Source organism: Vicugna pacos, chromosome 35 (assembly GCF_048564905.1).
Source record: "Vicugna pacos chromosome 35, VicPac4, whole genome shotgun sequence".
Lineage (NCBI taxonomy): Eukaryota > Metazoa > Chordata > Mammalia > Artiodactyla > Camelidae > Vicugna > Vicugna pacos.
This window is the reverse complement of record NC_133021.1, coordinates 6,697,502-6,723,718: the sequence shown is the minus strand read 5'-3', so window position 1 is coordinate 6,723,718 and position 26,217 is coordinate 6,697,502. Positions and strand designations below refer to the sequence as shown.

The 26,217-nt window shown below is 48.9% G+C and overlaps 3 long non-coding RNA genes across 3 annotated transcripts; 2 read left to right on the top strand and 1 right to left on the bottom strand.

Moving 5' to 3' along the window:
• Nucleotides 1–263: 263 nt before the first annotated feature.
• Nucleotides 264–4,042, bottom strand: LOC140691383 (uncharacterized). Its single transcript, XR_012067016.1, has 3 exons — nucleotides 3,854–4,042; nucleotides 2,210–2,460; nucleotides 264–379 (listed from the first exon to the last, which is right to left on the bottom strand). It is a non-coding gene; the product is annotated as an uncharacterized lncRNA (long non-coding RNA).
• Nucleotides 4,043–8,812: 4,770 nt separating this feature from the next.
• LOC116277129 (uncharacterized) lies at nucleotides 8,813–14,565 on the top strand. Its single transcript, XR_012067215.1, has 3 exons — nucleotides 8,813–8,955; nucleotides 13,908–13,994; nucleotides 14,343–14,565. It is a non-coding gene; the product is annotated as an uncharacterized lncRNA (long non-coding RNA).
• Nucleotides 14,566–17,793: 3,228 nt separating this feature from the next.
• Nucleotides 17,794–22,285, top strand: LOC116277131 (uncharacterized). The gene is made up of 4 exons (XR_012067214.1): nucleotides 17,794–17,972; nucleotides 18,395–18,447; nucleotides 20,507–20,619; nucleotides 22,016–22,285. It is a non-coding gene; the product is annotated as an uncharacterized lncRNA (long non-coding RNA).
• The last annotated feature ends 3,932 nt before the right edge of the window (nucleotides 22,286–26,217 follow it).

The window sequence follows — 26,217 nt, the reverse complement described above, 5'->3', positions numbered from 1 at the left end:
TTTCCCACTCTGAAGATTGCTTTCCCAGAACCGATGAAGGCTAGGATGGTTTGGCTTCCTTGGACTGAGGATTCAGAGGCGTGGGGTGGAGGGTGGTGGGGAGATAATTCAGCGTTATTGAACCAAAGAGAAACATTAAAAGCTTCTACTATAAACAGAAAGGAAGCAGGATGCTATAGAAATGGGAAAAATATAGTTGGAAATGCAATAACGAGTTACAAGAGAATAAACATGATGATGTAAAAAAGAAAAAGATCATCAAAATACAAAAAGGTGGAAATGGGAGACGGGAGCAAGAAAAGATAGATTATTTTTCTCTTTCTTTTTTTTCTTTTCTTCATTATTCTTAGGATGTGTTGGAGCCCACGTTATTATCAGTCTAAAGGAAATAGATATAGTAATGGGTTGATATAGTTGAAAATTAAGGTAACCACAAATCAAAAGCATACAATAGGGTCGCAAGAAAAATCAAAAAAAAAAAAAAAAACTCAAAATGGCTTAAAGACCTAAACATAAGACAAGACGCTATAAACCTCTCAGAAGAAAACCTAGGCAAAACATTATTTGACATACATCTCAGCAATGTTCTCCTAGGGCAATCTACCCAAGCAACAGAAATAAAAGCCAAAATAAACAAGTGAGACATAATTAAACCTATCAGCTTTTGCACAGCAATAGAAACCATAAGCAAAACTAAATGACAACCTATGGAATGGGAGAAAATATTTGCAAAAGATGAGACTGAAGATGGCTTAACTTCTAGACTATATAAATAGTTCATACAACTTAATAAGAAAAAAAATAAACAACCCAATCCAAAAATGGGCAGAATAACTAAACAAACAATTCTCCAATGAAGATATACAATTGGCCAATAGGCATGTGAAAAAAAGGCTCAATATTGCTAATTATCAGAGAAATGCAAATCAAAACTACAATAAGTTATCATCTCACACCAGTCTGAATGGCCATCAATCAAATGTCCACAAACCATAAATGCTGGAGAGGCTGTGGAGAAAAGGGAACCCTCCTACATTTTTGGTGGGAATGTACTTTGGTGCAGCCACTGTGGAAAACAGTATGGAGAGTCCTCAAAAGACTAAAAAATGACTTAACATTTGATCCATCAATCCCACTCCTGGGCATATATCCAGAGGGATCCTTAATTCCAAAATATACCTGCACCCCAATGTTCACAGCAGCATTGTTTACAATGGCCAAGACACAGTAGCAACCTAAACGTCCACTGACACATGACTGGATAAAGATGTGGTATTTAGATATAACACAATATTACTCAGTCATAACAAAGAATGAAATAATGCCATTTACAGCAACTTGGATGGACATGGAGATTATCACACTAAAGTGAAATAACTCAGACAGAGAAAGACAAGTATCATATGATATCACTTATATGTGGAATTTTTAAAAATGATACAAATGAACTTATTTACAAAACAAAAACAGACTCACAGACTTAGAAAACAAACTTAGGAGTTTGGGATTAACGATTACAAACTAGTATATGTAAAGCAGACAAACAACAAGGATTCACTGGAGAACACAGGGGAAAATATTCAATATCTTGCAACCTATAATGGCAAAGAACTTGAAAAAGAATAGGCTATGTATATGTACAACTGAATCAGTATGCTGTATGCCTGAAACTAACAAAACAGCTGTATATCTGAAAGTAACAAAACATTGTAAATCAACCACATTTCAATTAAAAAAAAAAAGATAAGCTCTAAATACCTTTATTCAAAGAAAATCTTCAACTCTTCCCTCTTACAAAAATTAAAATGGGAAGAATGAGCAGGACCAAATTATATTGAATGAGCGGTTACATATCTTCTGCAGCACGTTGCACATGCTACACACACATCATGTTTTCCTTCACGTAAGAACAGCCCTGGCTGCCCAGGGAGCGAGTCCTGCTGTGACAAATCCTCTGTGACAGTGGCCTCTTTGTCACCGCTCCATCTCACCAGAAGGCCAGGGTTTTCGGAGGGGAGGGAACACAAAGCTCATACACTTCAGATCTATTTCCTGAGAAAAACTATGGAAAGACCAAATTCACCTGCAGTGTGGGAAACATGATCAGGGCCCCTAAGCAGACCGACAAGCCCAAAGCAAGACGGCCCGACGTTCACATTGGAACCAGAACAACAACTTTCTGGCCCCAGTTAAACGATCACCACCTCACCTGCATTGAACTGTTCGTACTCAGTGTCAGGTATGTTTATGTTGAGACTTGAGAGATCAAAAAAATCAGACCAGTGAATCCGGACCTGGTGGATGTCCAGGCCCTGCCATTGGTAGAAGCTGCCCCAAGACAGTAGCACCAGCACCGACTCCTCCATTTTCAGCAGGGTCTTCAGGAGGAAGGCGATGTGGATACAGATGCCCCTACGGAGGCTGAAGCCCTCTGGAGGGTTGACGTCACACAGAAAGTACCTGGCAGGGAGCAAAGGCGAGCGGGTCTTCAGGGCCAGGCCTCTGCACAGGAATCCCGGCTTAGATAGAACAGATACAATGGGAATCCCTGCACAGCACATGGCCTAGTCTCCAGACACATTCAGCAGCTTTTGGTTTATATAGTGGAGGCACTGCCCACCCATCTCCATGTGGCCAATTACTTCGAGTCCAGGAGCACATGCAGAAGACATCTTGGCATCTGTCTAACACCGCTAAGCACCTATCACCTGAGCACCCGTTCTCCAGGTGCTCTCAAGCTTCTTGGCCTACAGACCCCTGTACACTCTTAATTTCTGAGGACTCCAAAAGGCTGCTGTTTATGTGGGTTAAATCTATCAATAGTTCCTGTGTTAGAAGTTAAATAAGAACATTAAAAAAACGCTTATGAGTTCACTTAAAAATAATAACAACCTACTACACGTTACCATTAATACTCTTAAACAAAAAATGTATATTTTTCAAAACAAAAATCATTAGTGAGAAAAATAGCAGTGATTTTAATTTCTGCAAATCTCTTTAGGACTGATGAGAGCTGAATTCTCCTATCTGCCTCTGCATTCCCTGTTTTGTGATATCACAGACCAGGTTTTCCCTGGAAAACCCCACAGGAAACTTGGGAGAGCAAGAGTGTGCAAAAGGCAGGTGACATCCCGGCGTTTCTAAGAAAATAGTCTTGCATCTCAGGGGCCTCGGACACACTTTGATAACTGCTGCCCTACCCTAGGCGAGACTGTCCTATACAAGAGCCAGGCAAGGGTCCTGGCTTCTTTAATGAGTTACAGCAGCCACACCCCTCCCTTCTCTGTGTTAATGTTTCCCAAAACCTCCATTACTGCAGATGAGGATGTAATCCTAGCTGGGGCCTCTAATCCCAGAAGACTGCCAACCTTGAGAAGGAGGGCCCATCTACCATCCCTACAGACCACACAGTCTATTTTGAGTCAAGCCCTAGATAACTGCTAATCGGCACTGACCCTTGTGTCTTATTCCTGAGGTTTATCGAAGGATCCAACATCTGGATGGAACTAAAATTTCCCTGCAGATAAACAAGGCTGATAAAACACCCCATTCCAACATCGGATTCTGGGGCTCTTCAAAGCCCGGGAAATGCCCCGCTTCATCTAAGACGGGTACTCCGCCTGCCCTTCCCGGGGGGTTCTGGGAGGCCACTACAACCTAGGGCTACCTGGACTCGCGGCCCCAGCCCCAGCACCAGAGGGGGAAGAAAGCCCGAGGCTGTGCCCCAGCCCTGTCCCCCCCCCGACCCAACCCGCTCCCCGGTATCACAGCCACTCTCCGCCCTCCACCCCAACCCGGATCCCACCCCGGTCCATGTCCATCGTCCCCGCCAACGACGCGGCCGTACGTTTACCGTCTGTGAGACGCCGCCTCAGACAGGATGTCGGCCGCCGACTGACCAGGCTAGAACTAGTCGCCCAGTCAAGCAAGCCGCCATCACCAGCAGCAAGCACCGCCACGGTCCCGGGCAGCTGCACACTTCCGGAGCCCGCTCCCTACCCCAGAAGCGCACGCCGGGCCGCGCAGAGCGCGGCGCCTGTAGCCATGGCAACGCCGCGGGACCCTCCCCTAGCGCTTGCGTCTTGCGTCCTCCCGAGGCTAGACGTGCGAGGGCAGAACTTGCGGAGCCAATGGGAGCCAGGGCGCGGCCAGGACGGGGGTGGGGGCAGGCTTATGGGACAGCTGGGCGGGGCCGGGGCGGTCGGGGAGGCGCAGACGTCCTCATCTGCAGGTGGCGCCGGGCGGAGGCTGGGGCGGTGCTGCCACCAGTGGGTGGGGCAGCGGGGCAACGGGGCAGCGGGGCAGCGGGGCAGCGAGGCAGCGGCACACTCACCTGTCAGTGTGCGGGGCTTGGCCTGGGCTCCGCGGCCTCCGCTTTTACCGGACCTGGACCCGGGCTGCGGGTGGGAAAGATAGAGGACTGAGCCCAGGCACGCACGTCTGGCCAGGTAGGGCACCTGAAGTGCAGATCCGCCAGGCCCGCTGCCGGCCTTGAGTTCGCGCTGCTGGGTAGTTTCCAAGAAGACAGGATCTTTCTCAAGAGGGTAGGTAGGGCAGAGGTTCCAGATACAGGGTTGGGTGGGGTCTCAAAGGAGAGCCACGGTGAGAGGGTGCGGAGCGGCCCCTGTGTTGGCAGGGCTAGGAATTTGGGGTATGGGGTGGGGATGGTGTGTTCCATGCTCTGTGGTCTCCCCACGAACTCTCACCCCCGAGCAAGTGACCTGCTCCCTCCACCATTCACTGCATCCCCTGCCTTCCCAGCACCACCACCCCTGACCCCGGAGTGTCCCATGACCTCTCCCCACACCTGGCACTGTCCCTGTTAGAGGTACTGAGCTTCTGGTGGCTCCAGCCCGAGGGTGGGGGCTGTATCTGACCACTTAGGACGCCTGGAGCCTTTGTATGAAACCTCAGACCATAATGCAGGCGTGCGCAGAGGCCCCTCAAACAGGATTCCATGCACGGCCCTCCCCACCATGCACCCACAGCGCAGTTGCCACACCGGGCCAAGCCTGCCGGAGGACCACTGATCCCTCTCCTCCTGTCCCTGATCAAGAGTGCACCGCCCACACTGCTGGGTATTTAGGGGGCCTTAGAAGAACGGCTGGCATTTTCATGGGCAAATAATTGCTTTTTAGGGAAGATTTGAGTGCAAAAGGATGTAGGGTATGCTTTTTCTGTTGCCCTGGAACTGGTGACTAGGATGCAAACTTAAGCCAAAGCAGTTTCTAGAGAGAGCTGCAAAACATCTCACAACAAAAGATCACTGTTCCCTAAAAAAGACAATACCATCTGGCGAGTGGGGGGCCTTTCCCCTTTTTCTGGAGGTTGGGTTTTGCACTCTCCAGCTGGGACAGAGCCCGAAACAGCTCTGAACACGCTGGGAGTCGCTTCTCACAAGACCTGTGGTCTCCACTGCAAGTCCGGCTACAGAGCCCAGGGCCAGCATGGTGACTCTGCCCCCGCTGTCCATTCTGGGAGGTCTAGGTGTCCTCCACGGCCCTTCCACCATTGTTTCTTTTGGAAACACCCCCCGGATGAAATGGGTCTGAGAACAGGAGAGCTGGATGCAAGCAGCCACTGCCCAGTGTGCGGCCCCAGGGAGGGGCATCTTCTCTCCGTGGGCTCTGATCTACCCTCTTCTCTCCCCATATCCTCACCGCTCTTCTCCTTAATTTTTGATTGATCCCTGGATAATGGTCCTTACCTGGAATGACCTGGGAGAAGTTTTATGAGTCCTTAAGAAAAAAAAAAAGAAAAAGAAAAAAAGAAATATATAGACACATTATTGAAAGTAACTTCTGTCTTTCCCAGGAAAGTCCTCTTTCCAGTTTTTAAGGCTAGTTGACAGGGTGTCAAGTGCCTAACCACTCACATCTGAGCAAGTGCTAACCCTCCCTCAGCATCCAACTGTGGCAACTTAGCCACGAGAGGGCAATAAAGCTCTTTCCCCAAGCCAGCGCCAACGTGGCTATGGAGGCAGTGGAGGCCTAGAGACAGGGCCCCGCCCTGAGGCCTGGGGGGTCTCGAGCCACAGCCAGAGGAACTGGAGGTTTTCAGAGCTGGCCCAGGAGGGAAATTAGGCAAGGCCGCCTGGCCTAAGTCTTCCCTGCCCAGAGAGCCCCATGAACTGTTCTGGGCTTCACTCCCCAGGCGGGTTCCCTGCAAAAAGTTACCATGGTATCCACACCTGAGAAGGGAGGAGGATGGCCCTTTGGCCTGGGGTCCCAGCAGATGTGTCCTCTGAGACCTGTGGCCACATATCTTCCTCATCTCCTCAGGTCTCTGAAGGGTCTGTGCTGGGCATTCTGGTGGTCAGGGACACTGGAACAACTCTAAACTCTCAAGAAGGACAGAGAGATCCTTCTGGAAGCAAGGGTTCCAGGTAGACGCCTTGCCCAGAACTGGGGGACTGTGTCCTGAGTAGACCTCTGGGAGGCAGTGTGGGGCTGTTGGGTCCTCTTCAGAGAAGGAAGCAGGCGTGCTTCCTGGCGTGGGGCCCTGCTATCTTCAGTCATGTCCTCGTGAAGACTCATTTACAAAAACCTCCCAGTCCATCTAGGGGTGGTCCCAGTGGTGGGGGAAGAGGAGGAGAGTGAAGGGGGCAGCCTTAGGGCCCCTGACCCACACAGGGAGCCAAAGGTCAGTGGGAACATCTAGGGACTCGGGTGCAGGAGAGGAGGACAGGCACTAAGAACATGCCAAGTCATGCAATAAAGCGACCCATGACCACAACACACAGGCGGCCTTCCACCAAAGCAGGAAGATAGAAATTTAGGCCCAGGCTCTGAGAACCTTGAGAGGGGCTGGAGGGTCCCAGGAGCCCTGAGGAGCAGCTCTCCTAGGGGCACAGACATCCCAATACACACATTTCTCATGGATGCACTTTGCGGTGCAGAGTGAGTTACCAGGATCCTGAACTTAGTATAGATTCCCACTCCCTTGTTCATCACGGTTCCTGGCAATAAATTGCTGTCATTTGTCCCTGGACATGCACAGGGGAGCTGACTGCTGTGGGGGTCACTGCAGGACTGGAAGCTTCTGGTGTAGGCTCTGTGACCACAGAAACCCAGGGGGATTCCTTAACGGGAGCAGCTGGAGACCATGCCTGCCATGACCACCCTCATGGGAAAGCCGAGGAGCCCATGATACCCAGACCACCAAGTGACCAAGTTGGGAGGCTGCCTGGGGTTTCCTGGAGGCGTGTAGATTTCTGTGGTCAGCACGTGGGCCCAGGACAGCAAGATGGTCTGTACAAAGAGGGGCCTGCCCTCCTGATGATGGCTGCTAAAACCTGCAGGGAAACAACTCCCAGGGCTCCTGGAGGTCCATAGTGAGATTGTCCTGCCAGCCATGTGGGGTCAACTTCCCCTGATGCCGAGGCAGACCTCTCCCCCTTGAGGCCCAGGGGACACCTGACTCAGGTCCCACCTGTGTGCCCTGGACACGCAGAGCCCCAGAGTTCTGGCACAGCCTGAGGTGTGGTTGTGTCGGGGCAGGGAAGGCCCAGGGAAGGGCCTCATTGAGGGGTAGGGGCCACTCCACAGTGATGATGGACCTGGCAGTGATGCGGTGCTTCAGAACTCCTCTGGGCTGGGATTCCAACCAGTGGGATGGAAGGGCCTCTCCTTCCTGGGGTGCAGTTTTGGGAACTAGATCCATCATGAATGTCAGCCCCTGAAATTGGAGGCTGCACTACATCCATTCCTGGAAAGAAAAATCAGGCCCCTCAGGCCCAGGTGACTCAGAAATTCATTCAGCAATGTTCGAGGTCCCCAGTTTAGGCTGAGCGGCTGAGGAGGCCAGATCCCTGTCCGTGGCCCCAGGAGCAGGCTTTCTGCTGAGGGACAGGATCCTCACAAACACCTGTGTCTTTGTGGGACACTCCCCTCTGGTCAGTTGGGAGGCAGTGTGCAGTTGTGGGAAATCGTGTTTCCATGAGCAGAGGGCCACCAAGTGGTGGGGGCACAGGAGACAGTGAGAATGATTCCCGCAGCATTTCTGGAATCAAAAAACTGGCAAATGTGAAAAAGTGCATAATTTGTTTTATTGAACAGGCTGCTTATGTACGTTTGGAGGGCCAGGTTCCAGGACTCTGCATCCCTGCAGGACAATAACCTCAAGAGAAGAACAGACAGAGCAGGAGGAGATGTGGGGTTTCTCCCAGGAATGAGGCGGAACAGGGATTTCTGCAGATTTGCAAGAAGACCCCGCCCACTGAGCATGGTGTTAGAACCCCACGTGACCCCTGACGTGTTTGGCTTGGGCTCTGGTTCTGGCCTGCTCATGTATTCTTCCAGCTGAGTTCCAGAAACTCAGAGGGTAGACTTAGAGGGGCTGCGTTTGGAACCCGGTGAGGAGGTGGAGGGTCCTTTATCCTGAGTCCCCTCAGCTAAATCACTGTAGCTGAGGCTCAACACCCCCCAGGCACCCAGGGTGTCCGTGGAGGGAGAGCAAGCCTGGCAGGTGACCCAGGCGTCCCACTGCTGTGCCCCTCACTTGTCTTCCTTCCTTTTCACCCCAGAAGGTGTGATTGTCTCATGTCATGGTGACAAGCAATCATTCTTCGCTGTCAGGTGGGGTCCCCAACCCCGCTCAGCCTTGTCTCTGCATGGATGCTGAAGGATCAGGCTCACTTGAAGTTCTGAGCTTTAGCAGTAAGGTGGAAACAAAGAAGCCAATGGAAACAAAGCAACAAGTGATTGTGGCAAAGCTCCCCACCACAGAGAAGCTGCCCTGAGTGGAAGGGAGGCTGTGGGCATGCCCATTTGTTTCCTGTCTCCTAGTGCTCTTAGCTTTCTTATTGCAGACCTGGATGGTTACAACAAAATGATCTGCAAAAGTGAAAACATTTACTCTCTGGCTTTTACAGAAAAGGCTGAGCAGCCTCTGGTTCCCGTACCAGTCAAGTGATTGGAGTTCCTTCCCAGTTTGGAAACATCTGGGCAGGCCCAGGTTTGCAAAAGTCTTTAAGAGTTGTTACGGAGTTTTGCTTCTAAACATTTTTACGGCTGTATACTTCTGAGCTGAGGTTTTGCTGTGTAATTCTGAGCCGGGATTTTCTCAAACTGTTTCTCATTTCTTATACCAGACATCCCTAAATTCCAAGGGAAATGGGATGTTAAGGAAGCGATGGAGTTTAGGAAAAGGATACAGATCTCATTTCCTTTTAAGCATGGATGTACCGCCATCCTAGGCAGTATCGGTTATGTGTTATTGATAAGGAAACTAAATAGTAACCACATTTATAGAAAATAGTGGGTCATTGGGTACACAAGTTCATCTTTTCAACATTTTTGTAATGTTTGCAGTTTAAGATGACCATTCCTGAGAAACAGGCAGCCTCTTAGAAAGAAATAGCATTTTCCCTGAACCATACTCAATTTTTATTTCGTAGACAGCAGGAAGGGTAATCACACATCACACTCTTGGGGACCTCAAAGATAAAATGTAACTTTCTGAAAGCACAATCCCGCCGTCTCCCCCTGCTCTTTTCACTGTCCCGTTCTCCCTGAAGGCTGTTTCGTATCTTCTGCTCATGACTCCAGGAACTCTTTCTTCCTTCTCATTCCTCAGCTGGTAAGGTTACTTTTCTACTTTGACCAAGCAAACTGAAGCCAACAGAAAAGAAATTTCACCAGCATCTTTCAGCACATCTGCTCACCTTCTGATGTCTGTGACCTCACTCTCGCTACCCCACCTCTTATTACAGGTGACATCAAAAGCCAGTTCCTCCAAAAGTCACCGGGGGGGGGCCCCATTCCTCCCATCTTCTCCGGGCTGTCACTCCCGCAACCATCCTCTGTCTCACTACCTCATCTATTTTGTTCTCCTGCTAGTTGGCTCTTATCAGTATATAAAAGTCTATCCTCTTAAAAGTAATAAACAGCACTCCTTGACCCTAATTTACCTCCACCAATTGCCACCCCATGTCTTCGCAGCAAAGTTTTAAGGAGTAGTTTAAACTCACTCTCTGAATATTCTCTTGAGCCATCCCCTTTTACACCCGTTCTGGCTTTTCCCCTGATCCCTTGCTCTATAGAAACTGCTATGTCAAGGCAATCAGTGACCCCACGTTGCTAAATAGAGTGGTCAGTTTTAGTCTTCATCATGCGTGGCCCTTTGGAAGCATTTGACCCAGCTCTACCATCCCTCCTCCCCTGTGTTCCTGCTTTACTTGGCCTCCAGAACATCGCTCTGCTTTTAATCCATTCGCTGTTCTTTTTGCCAACATTTCCTCTTTTTTCCAAACATTTACTGCCAATGTGCCCGGAGTTGGGTCCTGGGTCTCTTCTCTATCACTCTGCTATATCTTTGGTGGAAGAAACCAGATTTGGAAATTGACATGCCATCAATTTCTCGATTTGTCCAAAACTCCCTGATTTGCCTTTTCCATTTGGAACTCTCTCCCTGATACTCATATTCTTTTTCTTTCATTCATCTTGCTTTCACATTCACACATATGTTCTACTATGTAAATTACTTTTCCAAATTTTGAATCAGTCCATACATATCATGTAAAATGCTCAGATCTCTATTATTTCCACAAAGATGCTTATTCTACCTTAGAACCTTTCTGCATTTCTGCATTTATGTGAATAAAGCGAATAGTATTTCTACAAGCCTCATAGTTAAACAGTGTGTTTGTTTGGAGCTATTATGTAACATGTAATAATGACACCTCAACATAGTCCTTTTTCATTTTTTTTTGAGTGTTTTTAACATTTTTTATTGATTTATAATCATTTTACAATGTTGTGTCAAATTCCAGTGTTCAGCACAATTTTTCAGTCATTCATGGACATATACACACTCATTGTCACATTTTTTTCTCTGTGATTTATCATAAAATTTTGTGTATATTTCCCTGTGCTATACAGTGTAATCTTGTTTATCTATTCTACAATTTTGAAATCCCAGTCTATCCCTTCCCACCTTCTACCCCACCCCCGGTAACCACAAGTCTGTATTCTCTGTCCATGTGTCTATTTCTGTCCTGTATTTATGCTTTGTTCTTGTTTGTTTCTTTATGTTTTTGCTTTTTAGATTCCATATATGAGTGATCTCATATGGTATTTTTCTTTCTCTTTCTGGCTTACTTCACTTAGAATGACATTCTCTAGGAGCATCCATGTTGCTGCAAATGGCGTTATGTTGTCGGTTTTTATGGCTGAGTAGTATTCCATTGTATAAATATACCACTTCTTCTTTATCCAGTCATCTGTTGATGGACATTTAGGCTGTTTCCATGTTTTGGCTATTGTAAATAGTGCTGCTATGAATATTGGGGTGCAGGTATCATCCTGAAGTAGATTTCCTTCTGGATACAAGCCCAGGAGTGGGATTGCTGGGTCATATGGTAAGTCTATTCCTAGTCTTTTGAGGAATCTCCACACTGTTTTCCATAGTGACTGCACCAAACTGCATTCCCACCAGCAGTGTAGGAGGGTTCCCCTTTCTCCACAGCCTCTCCAGCATTTGTCACTTGTGGAATTTTGAATGACAGCCATTCTGACTGGTGTGAGGTGATACCTCATTGTAGTTTTGATTTGCATTTCTCTGATAATTAGTGATATTGAACATTTTTTCATGTGCTTTTTGATCATTTGTATGTCTTCCTTGGAGAATTGCTTGTTTAGCTCTTCTGCCCATTTTTGGATTGGGTTGTTTATTTTTTTCTTATTGAGTAGTATGAGCTGCTTATATATTTTGGAGATCAAGCCTTTGTCGGTTTCACTTGCAAAAATTTTCTCCCATTCCGTAGGTTTTCTTCTTGTTTTATTTCTGGTTTCCTTTGCTCTGCACAAGCTTGTAAGTTTCATTAGGTCCCATTTGTTTATTCTTGCTTTTATTTCTTCTAGGAGAAAATTTTTGAAATGTATGTCAGATAATGTTTTGCCTATGTTTTCCTCTAGGAGGTTTATTGTATCTTGTCTTATGTTTAAGTCTTTAATCCATTTTGAGTTGATTTTTGTATATGGTGTAAGGGAGTGTTCTATCTTCATTGTTTTACATGCTGCTGTCCAGTTTTCCCAACACCATTTGCTGAAGAGACTGTCTTTATTCCATTGTATATTCTTGCCTCCTTTGTCAAAGATTAGTTGACCAAAGGTTTGTGGGTTCATTTCTGGGCTCTCTATTCTGTTCCATAGGTCTATAGGTCTGTTTTGGTACCAATACCATGCTGTCTTGATGACTGTAGCTCTATAGTATTGTCTGAAGACTGGGAGAGTTATTCCTCCAGTCTCTTTCTTTCTCTTCAGTAATGCTTTAGCAATTCTAGGTCTTTGATGGTTCCATATAAATTTTATTATGATTTGTTCTAGTTCTGTGAAATATGTCCTGGGTAATTGGATAGGGACTGCATTAAATCTGTAGATTGCCTTGGGCAGTGTGACCATTTTAACAATATTGATTCTTCCATTTTTTCATTTATTTTTATGTAACACTGAGATGAGGTTTTTGCACTGAAGACTGGTTTTATTGAAATTTTACCTATTTTATGGACAGTCAGTTTATGTGAAAGCCCTCATTTCTCCCCTTTTCTGATATATTTTCCATTTGGCTATTATAACATATACCTTGGCATGAAACAAAATTCCAAATTCATTCACATAATACAATTAATACATTTAAATTATATTTTTCAATGTTAAAAGAAAGGCAAAAAAAAACAGACTTCTCTACCTATTAGGCATTTCTATGGCAATATCTAATAGACCCCTTAACCATGACATTGAAGAACGGAGCTGATTCCAGCCCCTTTCCACCTGCTCAGTCCCACCTTGACCCATCCACTGTGGATGGAGAGGACATCCCTCCCATTGTCCAGGTCCAGATGTTGGAACCATGTTCTTTCTCTCTCTTTCTCTTACACACACACACAGGAAATCCAGCTTGTTAGAAAGTTCTGGCCACTCTGTCTTCATTAACCACCTACTCCCTGTCCCCCTTGGAGCCACCTTCAGTCCCTTCCTTGACACCAAATAGCCTCCTTCTTCCATCTTTGCTTTTCTACTTTTTCTCATCCACACAGAGTCAGAGGGAGCCTTTAAAAGCATACATTGAGGGGGTGGGTGTAGCTCAATGGTAGAGTGCATGTTTAGCATGCATGAGATCCTGGGTTCAATCCCCAGCACATTCATTAAAATAAATAAATTAACCTCCCCCCAAAAAAATCCAAAACAAAAGCATAAATTGGACTACATCACCCATCCCATCAAAACTGACTAAAAGGGTCACCATTTCATTAGAAGCGAAAGTCATCACGAAGACTTCCAGGACCCGGCATGCTGTGCCTCTCGGCCCACACTCTCCCCCTCACTCTGGGGGCCTCTGGCTCTGGCTCTTCTTTCTTCCTCAGGATCTATTATAATTCAAGTTCATGACTTCGTGAAATCTGCCAGGATTTGCTTATTCCCTCCTGCCTGCCTCCCACCCAACCGCCATCACCTGATTTTGCTCATATTACTCTTTTTTTCCCAAGCTCTTGCTACCTCCAACATGCTGCCTGTTTACTCTGCTAAAACTCTGAGCCCCCAGTGATGGGGAGTCCGGTCTATTTTGTTGACTAATAAAGCCCAAGATCCTTGGGAATGGGTCTAGTTTCTAGATTCCCATATGTAGGAGGAGCTTATACAGATTTGTTGAATGAATGCAGAGGTCCTGGTCCAATCCGATGGAGCACTTCTGTGTCCTGCTCAAAGAATAACTCTCCTTTCCTCCTGAGAGGGGTGACCATTTCCTTGGTGATCAAAGACAAGATCTTTTTGCTTTATGTTGTTAACCTTAGGCAGGGAGACTGAGGGATCTTCATACATATTTTAAAGTTTGATTCACTCTGCAGTTTGTCTTCGGTCTATATAATCTTTTGAGAAATTGTTTATGTCTGATCATTCTTCCATCAGATTGAACAGCGTCCAGGGGGAAGGACCAAGCCTGTCCCATCGGCCATCCTGTGTGTCATGTCCTGTGACCCAGTGGATGCTCAGCATGTAAGTGAACCAACAGGAGTGAATAAAGAGATGGGAGCATCTCCTTATTGTGGTGGCTGCTCTCTGTCCGATGCCTTGAGATTTGGGGAATGGTTTACAAGTGCAGAGGGGTGAGGGCAGGGCCTCTGTGCTCTTGCTGAGTGCCCTGGCTTTACACATTCACCGAGCCCCCTCTGGGCAGCCAAGCCCAGGAGCTGGGCCACCAGGGGTGGTGCTGATCAATAATCCACCTTCACCCCAAGTCTAGGGGTAGGAGCAGCCAGCACACCTGATTGTAGACTCTGGAGTCAGGTCCTTGGAGGAATTCCTCACTGAATGATGTTTTGGACCTTTTATTTTTCTCTATAGCCTCCAGCTGAAGAAGCAGATTGCCTTAGATACATGAAAAGTGAGGACACCTACTATCCCCATGGAGCCCAGGTGGGGCTGGGAGTCTGCTGTTTGTACAGCCGGTGGGCTCGTGTTGCTTTGGGCATCCCTGTGCCTGAATTCCTGCAGTACACTCAGTGGTAAGGACAGGGGTGACTGGCAGGGAGGGAAGCAGGTCGGGAGACTGCACAGCTGGGGAGACGTTAACCTGGGGTGAGCGGGAGCCGGCTGATGCATGGAATCTCGGTGCAGGGAACTCTCCACACTCAGAGGGGTTCCCACAACTGCAGGGGCCCTTTGATCAGGGTGCTGGGCTATCAGCACAGCAGGGCCCCTTTGAGGATCATGGTGTCTTCAGGCAGTGGGAAGTGAGGGGTCCAGTGGCACTTAAATTAACTGTGCACCCGAAGCCAACCCCCATCTCTTTTATCCTGTTTCCTAATCTGCAAAACTGGAATGATCTTAACCATCCCACGGGGTCGTTGATGGGCTGGGACACACTAGACACTCAGGAGCTGGAATTACTTTGTCCCCTGATTGTTTTCCTTCCTTTCCACAAGTTCAGTCTCTCTGTCTTTCTCTCATTCACTTGTAACTTTGTCTCCTGCTCTGGTTTCATTTGATTTCCACCCTCTTCCCAATCCCCAGATGAGTGAACTTGATTTCTGTGTGTCAGTTTCAAATTCTCAGGAAAGATGCTCTATCCCCTCTGGATTGGTTGTCCAACCCATCAGTTGCAGCCAGAGGTGCGAGTTCCTCTGGGACCAGCGGAAGGGCTCTGCCCAACCCCCCAGCCACCACTGTGGGAGGACATAGCTCTCTGAGGAGGAGGTACTTGCTGTGACTTGGTGTCACTAAGTGTGAATTTATATCTCCTCTTGCCCCACCTTCATCCTCCTAAACAAAGATGAAAAGTAAACACTCCCGGGATTTGTGTCAAGGAACACTCAGGGTGGGGGCTAAGGGGGCTGTATTCCCTGCTGAGTGTAAGGGGCTACAGTGACTGCCCAAAGAGAACCTGTAAAGGGAACAGCAGAGGCCCCACCCGGCACTTAGGGTGCTGAGTCTGCGTGACATTGTGCCAGGCTTCTGACCACAGCTCAGGGGTCTGTTCTGACAGGTTAATCTTTGAAACCAACCAGCTTTGGATTCCTCAAACCCTTCCTGAGGTTTTACCTGAACCACCAGCTTCTATATCTCTGAAGACGGATGATGAGGACCATTCACCTAAGCCATTTGCACAGCCCTGTACGGGAATTTGTGCTGCACGGTCTCCCCAGTGAACTGACCGAAGTTGGTATTTTACTGATCTTAGAAATAATCTGGTTTCCCGATGCACTGTTTCACTGAACAAGCAACAGAAGCCACCTCTGACTGATAAAAGCAAAGAAGGGACTTAATGAAAAGATACTGGGATATGCGTGGAGTGGCCTGGACCAGAGCTGACCCAGGGGCCGTGGGAGGTGTTGGGGAGCCCCAGGCACCAGGCTGGGCAGGGTACTGCCGGGCCCCGTGCTGCCCCAGCAGGGACCCCCCTCCTCCTGACCCTCTACCTCACTGCAGGTTCATGTCCTGGAAGGGCCAGGTCACACTGATGCCACCAGCACACACCTCAATGGGGGAGTTGGCCCCATCTCAGCTGAAGGCGTGCCTGGTGTGGGGAGAGGCCCAGTTAGAGGGAGGTGGTTCCCCTACTGCTCCGAGTTAAGGTGCAATTCAGTGCCCATCACTCAGGAGAGCCAGGGTGTTCGGACCTCATTGTGGTGACTAGACCTTCTGAGTTCACTTGTTACTTTTTATGTTGCAAGTCCCTGGAGGGAGAAAAAGTGGAGGTTCTAGTAATTAGTTTATATTTCCCATGTACCAAGTATGGTAAGCAAGCCACTTCAGACAAGGCCCAGAACAACCACGTTAATAGGCCACGGAGCAAGTCGTGCATTAAGGCCTCTGCAGCCCTGAAACCCGTGTCCCCATCAGCTCAGTAGTTACCAGTGGAAGTTGTAGGGATTTATGGGGCTGTGTGCTCCTGTGGGGGCTGGGATGTGTGTGTTTAAATCCACATCTTCAGAAACTCAGCTAGAACCACAGCCCCTGATTGTCTGCATGGAGGCAGAGGAGGGGAGGCTTCCAGCCTCTGGTCCAGCTTGTGAGGAGCTCAGAAGTTGCTCCTTCTGTCCCGAAAACAACAAAAGAGCTGAGGGAGCTGCAAACCCACTGCTCTTCTTAGATCCACCAGAAAACTGAGGGAAAAAGCTGCTCCCAACCCAGAGAGGCAGCCAGGCAGGCTTGGAGTATCACAACTCCAAAGGCAGAACCCACTGTTGTAAGAACCGCTGGGGCAGGAAGATTTCAAAGCTCCCTGAGACCAGCGGGAGGCTCAGAGTGGGGAAGTCTGAGTGTGACAACTCCAGGGGGCCAGTCAGAGAGACCCCTGCTCTTTTTCATGCATGTTACCTCCAGGACCATGCCCTGTTCTCAGAGTGAAGATCAGAGAAAACCCCTCATGCTTCCTGCCAGGAAAGGAGAAAATAGCTCTATTGAAATACACCCAGAACATTCTCTTCCGTTGTGGGGGGTTGTGTATTTTTTTTAATGAGAAATTATTTTACCAGAGCCTAACCAACCTGGGGGAAGGGAAATACCTTCTGTGTCACCCAAATTGGGATGGGGGAAAGAGACACACTTGTGGAGGTCACAGCTCAGGGTACAGTTTCAATGAGAACTAATCACAGAACTACAGATGCCCTGCTCTGTCCCGCTCCCCCAACCCCTTACCTCCATGACAGTAGGGCCCCTGTGTAATAACAGGAATAAAACTAAAAGAAGTAAATGTCTCAGCAGTGCTAGGGAAATCCCAAAGACAGCGGGGAGATGAAAACAAGGACACACATGTGGCTTTAGCCTCTCACACCAATAGCTGTAGCAAACTGCACACAGCCCAGCCCCAGTAGATAAACAGACAACCTCACAGAAGAAATTATTTATTTTGGTTCTCTTACCCAGTGCATTCCATGGTGCATCCTCACCTAGAATTGAGTGGAATCAAGTCCATCTCAGAAGGGACATAACTGAAGAGGGATGGCTTCCCAGACTCTGAAGGGCAGAGGGAACAACAGCCTGGGTGAGAGCATGGTGAGGGGTGGGGTAGGGGGTGGGCTGCCTTCTTCCCCTAATAAGGAACCTTCCTAAGGCCAGCACAGTGGGAGGGAGGGCCATGGGGTGGAAGCAGCCCGACTTCTTTCTGAGAACTGATGGGATGCCTCCAAGGGACCATTCAGTTGCCCAGACTGGGCCCTGAGGGTGGGAGCCAGTCGGACTGCCTCAGAGCCCAGGACTGAGGTGGGCGCACAGCAGGCAGCTCTTACTTGGCCGGATCCATTTCACCTCTCCGAAGCCCTGTGTAAAACATGAAGCGTGGATGGCCTGGTGAGAACAGCTCTGCCCTCAAGACCGGTTTCAACTCCTCTCTTCCTGGAAAACAGCATCTCGGAGCCCATCCTGGGTGACCACACAGAGATCACCCTAGTGGCCCAGGCTAGTGACCGGGAACATGTACCTTCCTGCAGCCAACCCCAGACGTCCACTGATTCATCATATACTGGCAAAGATGTGAGTCCCTGTGCCTTGGTCTAACAGCAGAGACTCTGCCACAGGCCCAAGAGGTGGTGTGTGGGAAATGCAGGGGTGCAGGAGTGTAGGCTGTGCAAGGGTGTAAGTGGTGGCAGGGGTGCAGGGGCTGTGGAGGGTGCAGGGAGTTCAGGGGATGCGGGGGTGCAGGCAGTTCAGAGGTGCAGAAGTGCAGGGAGTGCAGAAATGCAGAGAGTGGCAGGGGTGCAGAGGTACAGGGAGTGTAGGGGTGCAGGTAGGTGCTCAGGTACGTGGCCAGGATCAGAAGGCAAGTGCACATCCTCGCAGTCAGCCTGACCCTTGGAGGCTAGTACAATCGTTTGGGGCGGAGGCTGCGGAGGCGACGGCGGCTGCGGGTGGGAGGCTTCCCGGGCAAGCCGGTTGATTTCTTCTCTTCCCTGCAGCCTGGCCTGGGGGGTCCTTGGCCGCCGGAAATTCACCAGATGTTGGACTCCAGGTAAGGTTGCTCCTGGGAGGTGGGGCGGTTAGGTCAGGGGGCGGCGGCAGCGGCAGAGGGGCGGAGTGGGGCTGCCCCTGGCGAACTGGTGGAATAGCTGCCTTCTCCAGGCTACTGGGCCTGGGAGCGGCCTCTGCTGTCCCTAGCTTGCTCCTGGGAGGCGGCGGCGGCGGCGGCGGCGGGGGAGGGGGGCCGTTCCAGGGAGCTACTCCATTTCTTCTCTTCCCTGTGGCCTGGCCTGGGGGCCGCCTCTGTGTCCGGAGATTTGCCTGAGGTCCGACTCCTGGTGAACTTGCTCCTGGGAGATGGGTGCGTTGAGGTCAGGGGGCTGGTTAGTTGGTGGCTGCGGGGATAGGGAGGCTGCCTTGGAGGAACTTGTGGATTAGCTCCCATGTCTGCACTGCGTGGCCTGCAGGCGGCCTCTGCTGTGCCAGGTCCCGGGACACCTCTGTCCCACTTTGCCTGCTGGGGGCAGGAGGCAGGGTAGTCAGGGTGCAGGGGTGGCAGGGGTCGGGGGCCTGCAGCGGGAGAGCTGGCCCATTTGCTCCCATCTTCCCCGCAGCTTGTCCAGGGGGTGGTCTTTGTTGTCCTGGGTTACGGGACACCTGTATCCTAGTCAGCCTGACCCCGGGAGGCTGGCGTGGTACTTTGGGGGTGGTGGAAGAAGCGGCGGGTTTTCCCATGGAGCCGGTCCATTTGCTCCCATTTCCCCCCATGGTTTGTCCTGGGGGCGGTCCCTGTGGCCCCAAGTTCACCGGACGTCCATCTCCAGATCAGCCTGCTCCCTAGAGGAGGCCACCGTGAGGTCAGGGGGAAGGAGCGGTGGCTGCTGTGGGGTCAGGAGTCTGCCTTGGGGAGCTGGTGGGTTGGCTCCCATCTCCCAGATGGCCTGGTGTGGGCGTGGCCTCTCCTGCCCCAGATCACCAGACACACCTGTCCCATTCAGCCTGCTGTGGGAGGGGCGCCCTAGGAAGTGCCTTTAAGGTGCGGGGGTCCCGACAGCGGGGGTCGAGCACCTGCAGCGCTGAGCCTGTCAATTTGCTCCCCTCTTCCCCGTGGCCAATCCTGGGGGCGTCCTCTGCTGCCCAAGAAGCCGGATGCCTGTCTCCAGGTCAGCTTGCCCCTGGGAGGCAGGCGCAATGTGGTCGAGGGGCAGGGGCAGCTGAGGTGGCCTGCTGCCCTGACTGAATAATGGGGTCACTTCTTCTCCTCTCCCCTGACCTGGCCTGGGGACGGCCTCTCCCGCCCAAGATTCACCTGACACCCCACACCAAGTCAGGTTGCTCCTGGGAGGTGGGCGTGGTGAGATCAGGGGGTGGAAAGGAGAGGGGAGCTGCCTCTGGTGAGCTGGAGGATAAACTACCATCTTTCTGGAGGCCTGACATGGGAGTGGCCTATACTGTCCCTCGTTCCCAGGTCACCCTTCTCTGGGTCATATTGCCCCTGGGGTGTGGTAGGTTGCGGGGGCAGCGGGGTGGTGGCGAGGGTATGGAGCCTGCCGCTTGGGAGCTGGAGATTTAGCTCCCATCTCCTAGCAGCTTGGCTTGGGGGCAGCCTCTATTGCCCCAGGTCTCAAAGCACAGTTTCCCTGACAGTCTAACCACCAAAGGTAGGCAGGATGTGCTAAGGGGGAGGTGGCAGCCTCCAATGCAGCGATGGAGTGGGCTGTCCCTGGCCAGCTGGTCAATTTGTTCCCATCAAAACCTTTGCTGCCCCACTTTCGCAGGACATCCTTCTCCAGTTTATCCTTCTGGGAGGCGGGCGCAGTACATGCAGCCCAAGGTCTGGGCTCTCCCCTGGGGAGGGGCAGAACTCTCTTGTTCTGCTTTGTCTTTATTCTTCAGTGAAGGGGTCACTGGACCCAATTCTTAATCCTGAGAAAGTGTAGCCTGTGTTACGGAAGAGCTGCTGGACAGTTTCTAGGTGGGATTTCACATCAGCTGATGCCCCAGGCAGGCAGGAAAGCTATTACTCAGAGCTTCTTAATCTGGAGTTGGGAGATGGCCCTGCCATCCTCATCATGCTTTTTAAAAATGTGTTACTCCCCTCTTATTCCTAGGTGACATTTTAGGTTATTGGGTCACAGATTGCTGGCACACTCATCCCTGTTCTCAAACAACTTTTAAACTTGGGTGAAGGGATAAGTATGGGAAGAAGATGATTTACTGAAAGGTAAGAATACTTAAATTTGCATTAAAGCTACATTCTGTCAACCTTTCTCAAATGATTTTTCTCTGATTCTAAATCCACAACCTAATGAATGTTGTACTCCTGTGTAAATCATTGATCTTCACATCACATTTTTTGAGTGGTCAATGAGATTTGTTAATTAGATTATTCCTGAAAGAAAAAGCTGAGGCTTTTGAGAATTCCTTGTCTGATGTCACCCAGGCAGTCACAGTAGAAGACAGAGCTGATATAAAACTCCCTCAGCTGCCTGAGCTGCAAAGCTTCTGGGATTACTGATCCCTGAAATGCAGGTGACTCTTGATGATAATCTGGGGGATGTTTTATATGATCAGATTCTTCCAGTCCTGTAAATGGATTCCGTGGCCCCAGCCTCAGAAGAGCTGGTCATAAGGGCCATATCGTGTGGGGTGGGATGGGAAGGCAAGGTGTAAGAGCTGGAATCACTGAGATTCCACACTCGCTAAACACAGACCCCAGAGCCTAATTTTTATCAGGTTCTGTTCTGGATTTGAGAGTGTGTTCAGACATGATTCTTGCCCTTCAGAAGTCAGTGCCTGGGTAGAAGTAACCTTTCCATAAATCTGGGAAGGATGGCAATTAAGTATATGGGCTGTTATGGTTCTCAGTGTGCCCAGGCTGGCCCTTCCAGGCACTCGTGGGACTAACGAGAGTCATGTTATTCACTCATTCACTGATTTATTACCCTTGAATTGATCATTTGTCCCACAGTAAGTGAAACAAGGTATCAGGAAGCTGAGTTTTTTCCCCTCTCCTATCATTGATTGTATCTGTCAGTCGGACGCCCTGCGTATGCATTGTGAAATGGTGGTATTTCTTCCCCAATGGGGCTGCATTGTCAGTTCTGAGAATCAGGGGAGACACGTGGGTAGGAGAGCACCCTGACACACATGACACCCCCTACCCCATGAGACAGCATTGTTGATGCTCAGGTGACACGATGTAGACCACGGTGCTAAACCTGAGTGTATTTAGTGATCTTGGTGGACCTGAAAATACAGAATACAGGTCCCTACCTCTGGAGACGCTGAGGGTTTGCACCCCAGAATTCTGCATTTTAAGAAGCACTTTAACTAATTCTGATGAAGATGATCTGAGTGTCCCACTGAAAAACACTGGTGTGCAATGCCCCAATATTGAAGATTCTCGGAATGATGTCTTTTCAGGATGGCCCAAGGGCCCTCACTTGAGACTTTTGCCTTGGGTTTAATTGTATGTGTTCAGAAGTGATGTCTCTCACTTCCAGTGCTTGTCAGTATGCTCTGTGCAGGGACTTGCACTCAGTAGATGGCAAAAACTGTGATTCTTCAGGTCACCGAGCTAGAGCGTGAGCAATATTTTATTTTGGTTTTCTTTATAGCAATGTAGAGTCTTCCGAGAAGACATTCAGACTGAACAGCTTTGTGTCAGACTTTGGAAGACCGCTGGTGCCCAAGGTGATATCTGGCAGGGCAATGACAAATCTAGGTCCCTCATTCACTACTACATCAATGAAGTGGACCACTTGGACAAGGCAAAAACTGGTATCCCAACCATAGCCCTTCACAGTGATATTTGGCTCCAGAAAGCCATCAGATGCAGCAGGTGGCCAGAGGAGGAGCTGAACAGGCTCATGAAATGTGACATCCCCAACTTCATCAACACGGACCAGAACTCTTCCTTTGGAGAAGATGATCTCCTGATTTTGTAACCACCGATTGTTCTAGAAAATAAGCCAATTGCCCAGACCTCACACAAAGACTTGAATTGAGAAACGTGCTTTGTCAAGTGCCTTTCTGAAGATGTGAAGTCTGTATTTGTATGGCAGGAAGTCGCCTTTAACAAAATTGTATGTGTCTGTGTCTGAGAGAAATGGAGACAGACAGAAAGACGGAGACAGAAGAGAGCCCCTCAGAAGAGAGCTAGTTAAGGTGAGTTTTTGTGCCTTTAAAAAACATTTGGGGTTTGGGGGGAACAAAGTATTTACTCTGTCTCTTTCTCCTCGTTGGAAACCTTGGCCCTGTCCTCAGTGTCAGCGTCCTTGAACGGGGGTTGGCAAGGTGCGTTTCATCTGGTGCTGCCACTTCCATGCTCTGCCTTTAGCACGTTGCTTTGCCTATCAGGGCTGCCACCCTTTTAACTGTAAGGTGAGGAGTCTGGAGTAGATGACCCATCCCAGCTCTGCTGCTTTGAAAATTTCTGATTTCGTATTCAGATGAGGCTGGGAGACACCCAGAGCAGTATAAACCAGGCCCTACCTCCTGTCTCTTGCTGGGGCATCCCTCAGGTCTGTGCTTTCTACTCAACCCTTTACTGAGCCCAGCATTTGTCAGCAGCCCAAGTGCCTAACGAGATGGCAGGAGACTTATCTCTCGTGGTCACGGTGGCGAATATTTCTATTTGTTGTGCTGAAACAGCTCTTCTGAGATCCCCCGGCCACCCTTGCTCAAACCTGAGGACAGCCCTGCCCTTCATTTCCTAGGATGGGGATCAATACTTGGTGCGTTTTATGACAATCCTGTCCCCAGGAATGCACGGAAGGTTTTCAGCTGAGTGAGGGGAGGTGCATCTGTGTCTCTATGTCCCTGTATCTCTGTCTGCTCACAGTGCCCTGCCACCGGCTACTGAACAAGAAAAGTGCTATTCTCTATGCTGTGTGTTTTGCAGATGTGTAGGTGATGGTCATGTGGCTCATGTGTGGGCTTTGAGCTGGGATGGTGTAGGGCTTATAAATACCTCACCAACATGTATTCAAGGTGGCCTGCTGCCACAGAAACTTGATTCATGAAGGCATCAAGCCTGCACACTGGTTTGGAAACAACTTGGTTTTGATCAGTCACACTGCATGCATGCCTCGCTGCTAATCTCTGGGTCGTTTTTTAATTTTAGATTTATTCACCCCGTGTCTTGCTTAAGCTGAAAAATACTTTTATTTCACCAGAATATTCTCTGATTCTTTGTTTTCAAACATCCAGTGTTTTAATTCCTTTAAAAATGGTTCTGTGTTTTTAATGCCTCCTAATTTCTATCATCTCTAGGATTCCAGTGGCCTGAGCCATGCACCAGATTTGATGTAGGAACTGTTCCACCAGAAGAAATCCCTTCACCATAATATTTTTTGAGGAAAATATTATTCTTTAAGACTCTAACACTAAATCGTAGAACAAAGCATGGAACATATCTTGTAGTTAATACATGTTCATGCAAAAAGAAATGATATTTTCATTAAAGAATGTTGATTTTAATAACTTTTACTAATGTGAATATTATTCATAACTTAAGTAACCAAATAAATCAGTTATTTATTATTAAGATTGAAAACTATTTACACAGTCTCTCAATTAGAAGTAGCTTTATTAGAAGACTGAAGGGTATTTAAAAGATGGAAAAATACCCACGATGACACCACCCTTTTTATTAACTATATAACAAGAACTGTGCAGGGTTCAGATTTGACCCCCTGCAAGCTGCCAAGTTAGCATGAGGTAGTTTGTGGATGCTGCCAGAAGACAGGAGACTCCCCCAGGATCAGAGACAAAGGACTTCCTGCCAGCACAGCAGGCAGCCTGTGGTTCATGTTCATGTTGGTTTCTGAGTTCCTTTCCTATTGCTGTTGTAACAAAGGACCACAGACTCAGTGGCTTAAGGCAAGACACATTCATTGTCGCACTGTTCTAGGGTGCAGAAGTGCAAAGTCAATGTCAGTGGGCTAAAACCAAAGTTTGGTCAAGGCTATGTCCCACACCGAGGCTCTAGGGAGGGATTTGTCTTCCTACCTTTCCCAGCTTGCAGAGGTGCTCACACTTCTTGGCCCAGGGCCCTGTGTCATTGTGACTTCTGCTGCCACTTCACATCTCTGTCTCTGACCCATCTGCCTCTCTCCTCTGACCTCTGTGATGATGTTTGATTACCCACAGTGATCTGCCATCCCAAGGTCCTTGACAGTCACACCTTCAGAGTCCCTTCTGCCATTGCACAGTGACATATTGACAGGTTCTAGGGATCAGACCGTGGACATATTGGGGGCCATTATTCTACCACGTTCTTCCCATTGGCCTCACACGTTCTTGTCCATCATACATGCAAAATGCATCCACCTCATCCCAGCACTCTCCAGAGTCTCATTTACTACACTATCAACTCAAAGTCCAACATGTAGTCTATTATCAGCTCAAAAGCCTAAATATTTTCATCCTCATCACCTAAGTCAGGCATGAGTGAGACCCTGCGTGTCAACTTTTCTGCTCAAAATCCTGCAATGGCTTTTCATTTCACTCAGTGAAGATGCGAGTGTATTTACAATTACTTTACAGCTTTCTTCCCCCTCCCCAAGCTGAGCTCATCTCCGGTTTTCTCCCTGCCTCACTCCGCTCCAGCCACACTGGCCTTCCTGCTGGTCCTTGGGGACATCAGACATGCACCCATAGGGCTGTTGCCCTGGCCAGTCTCTGTCCAACTCATATGCTGAAGTCCTAGCCCCCATGACTACAGAACATGACCTCATTTGGAAATAGGGTTGTTGCAGATGTCATTGGTTAAGATGAGGTCATTAGGGTGGGCCCTATTCTAGTATGATTTGTGTCCTGATAAAAAGGGGCAGTGTGGACAAAGAGACACATGTACATGGGAGATGACGTGATGAGATGTGGAGAGAAGACGGTCATCTACAAGCCAAGGAGAGAGGTCTGGTCCAGCCTCTCCCTCCCAGCCCTCAGAAGGAACCTGCCCTGCTGACGCCCTGCCTTCGGACTCCCCGCCCCCAGGGCTGTGAGACAGTGAGCCTCTGTGGTTCACGACACCCAGTGTGTGGTGCTGTGTTCGAGGAAGCCCAGCGACTAGTACCCCCTTCTCAAGGTCCTCAGGGAGGCTGACTCAGGCCACCTCATTTTAAACTGGAAACCGCCTTCCCCTTGTCTCTGCCCCAGAACCCTCCTCTCCCTGATCATATTATTCCTACCACCTTCTAGAATACCATATAATTCACATGACTGTTACGACTGTAGTTTATGTTCTGCTCCTCCTCAGTCCTACAGGGACAAGGATCCTTATTTGTTCACTGACGGACCTCAGGTGGCTTGACCAGTACCCGTGGCACAGCAGTCAATACAAATTGGCCAGATGGAAGGAGGGATCGTTCCTTACATTCACAGGTGAGTGAATGAGGATTCCGGGGGATTGAGTGTTTCGCTCAGGCACAGAGCTGGTAAGTGTCAGGCCAAGGTGGGTTTCAGGTACCTATGAACCTGAGGGGGGTTTGAGTGATTCCCTTTCCATTGATTAGCATTTCTCAGGTGTGTTTTTCTGGCTTTAACTTTTGACCTCTTTCTGTTATTCTTCTAAGCTTTCAACCAGTTTTAAGTTTTAATTTTGCTTTGTTTCAGGTAAACAAATGAAATCTGTAAATCTTTTAACTCATTATTTATTTCATCTAAATACATTGTGATTAGTGATGGTGTTTTATTTCTGGCATCTTGTTTCGTGATTTCTATTTGCTTTGCTCTGCTTTTCTCCTGCCTGTTGTATACCTTGCAGTGATGGTTAAGAGCATGGCGTCTAGAGACAGCCTATCCGGGCTTGGTTCCC